General features: G+C 34.3%; 1 pseudogene; it reads right to left on the minus strand.

The window, feature by feature from the left end:
* Positions 1-870: 870 nt before the first annotated feature.
* Positions 871-1,940, minus strand: LOC109214642 (annotated as a pseudogene).
* Between the last annotated feature and the right edge of the window lie 636 nt (positions 1,941-2,576).

Raw genomic sequence — 2,576 nt, forward strand, 5'->3', positions numbered from 1 at the left:
AAAATCACTTATTTTGGATCGGAGGGAGTACTAATTCTTGCGTCAGTGGTGTAAGATGAAAATTGATGAATGACGCGAGACAATTAATTAATGTAAACAAATCAGTGCTCTTCCTCATTTTGCATTTAGTGGAGTCATTGATAGTCACAGGATATTAGAAGTCACCCATTAATAAATTGCTTCTTTCCGTCACCAACCCATTAATGGAAACTGCTTTGGACGCAAAGTTCAATCCGTGAAAGATATTTTAAAATGTTTAATCATAAATTATATTTTAAATGTTTGTTCACGCCGCCTTAACCTTTTCAATATTTTTTTTTTGGGTTCAAAACAAAAGCGTCTTGGTGGACGATGACTTGGGCCCAATACCGACCGAACCGGGAAAAAAATAGCTGAATCGAAAATTTCAATTTTTTCAGTTTTGGGTTTTCGGTGATTCGATCGGTTAGCGATTTATATTTTTAAAAAGTTCGGTGTTCAGTTCGGTGATCGATTTTACTGATTCGATTTTCGGTTAAACCGAAAAATTGAATTTTTATTGCCTAAGCCGAAAACCGAATTATTTATAAACTGAATTAAGAACAATATAAAATACAACAAGAATTTTGACCCCAACAGATATTGCGGAATTGATGTAATCCTTCTTCGTATTTGAATTTTAGTAACAGGTGAATGGAATCTACAGAAAAATAAACAAAGTCTCCTTCGCACAATTCATTCTTCCGTGTCATCTGAATTCGCATGCTAATCATTCGCTTATTTCACAGATTGGATATATATGGAATTTCATTATATTATACGACCATTAATGCAGTCTAACAAAAATAAATGGAGAATATTTATAAGCACTCAATATGTTTTTGGTTACCCTTTTTGGCTATTCTCTCAATAAGTAATTTATTTTCGTTGTTTCGTACTATTACAAGGTACACTAGCAGTTCAATGCAACTTGGATTGAATCTAAACTGCTACTCTCTGTTCCTCCTATTACTAAGCAGTCTGGTGGGTGTCCCCATCAGTTGCTGCAACCCACCCAAAATCCGAACTACCATCCAGGAAATAAAGCATAAAAACCAGGAAAATACAGCAAAGGAACATAGGAATAGGGCCAAAGATCCACAAAATAGAGGAAACGAAAAATAAAATGCGCGCAGTCCAAGTGACCAGAAATAGCTGCCTCTATTCACTGTCCTCCCTACATATTCCGCCGTCACAATATGTCTTGAACTATCCAACTTCTTGTAAGGCACGTTAATAAGTATACTAGCATGACTATAATACCTGATTGATTGCACGTTAAACAAAATGCAACCATAAAACATACCAATGTAGAGAAGAATTTAATTGATGAACAGAGCTCGCTCTTATCGCCATAGACATGAAATCCGATAGAACGACCTTTGCTTCCGCCAGTCATTAAGACGGCGATTAGAGAACTAAGCATAATAGCTGTAGATGCCAAAAGGGTTGATGCCATTATGTTGTTCCTTAACGTTTGTACTGCTAGAACCCCATTCTTCGACGCGTCCTGCACTTACATTCATTTATTTATTAGTAGAAATTTCAAAATATTACTCCCTAGGGCAATTTATACGATATAATTTGATTCAATACAAAGTTTAAAATTAAATTGTTTCTAATTTCAAATATAAAAAGGTATAACTCTTTATAAAATGAACTCATAAATTAAAGGGAAATTAGACGAATTTACCTCCATCATAGCACGAACCCAGAAGTGACGATTAATGGAATTAATGCCGATGACAGTACGAGTAGGGTGTTTAAGAATGCGATTAAGAAGCCATATGTGATAAGCCACCATTAATAGCAACCCTACTGGTACCAATACATAATCCAGAATTTCTTTCTCCATTCTAATGGAGTTTCGAGTTGAAGTAACAAATCTCTAAAGTGAATGTATAGGTCTCCACTATTCTTGTTTGGCCTTGGCTTTTTATTGTGCTGTAAATTTGGGTAATTTGATTCTTTCTAGAGGTGTATAAACCGAACTGAAAAACGCATTTGAAAAGTTAAATTAAACCGATTAAAAATTCCGATTAGATTTGATTTGATATTGAGTAATTCGGCTAAAACTAATATCAGCAAAAGTGTACTGGTGCCTCGTAATTCGGCTAAAATTAATATCAGCCAAAAGTGTAACTCTTTCGTTAACTTATTTATTCTTGTTTGACAAACAAAAGTCAGATCTAGTAGGCCTAAGAGAAAGTTCAGAGAAAAGAACAAAAAGTATATTCTTGGATCTCTATTTACTAAAGTCGATAGTATAGTATTGGAATTTTATCTCCTATAACAAAGATTAATACCTTATTTATTTTAAATAAATATAATTTCAAAAATTATATTCTATAGATTCTTTTAATGTTTATAGCAAAATATCTAATTTTGGTTACCTCCTTCCCCTAAGCCACTAAATACGCTATTTAGTTACACTATTTTTTCTCTCTCTCTCTACTTTGATACATGTCATTCTCTTCCCTCATTCCCCGAAAACACAACTGAGGGCTTCGCTCGCCGCCATCTTCCTCTGTTTCTGTTTGTCAAGTCTCCACAATGCT

Source organism: Nicotiana attenuata, unplaced genomic scaffold, assembly GCF_001879085.1.
Source record: "Nicotiana attenuata strain UT unplaced genomic scaffold, NIATTr2, whole genome shotgun sequence".
NCBI classification, from domain to species: domain Eukaryota; kingdom Viridiplantae; phylum Streptophyta; class Magnoliopsida; order Solanales; family Solanaceae; genus Nicotiana; species Nicotiana attenuata.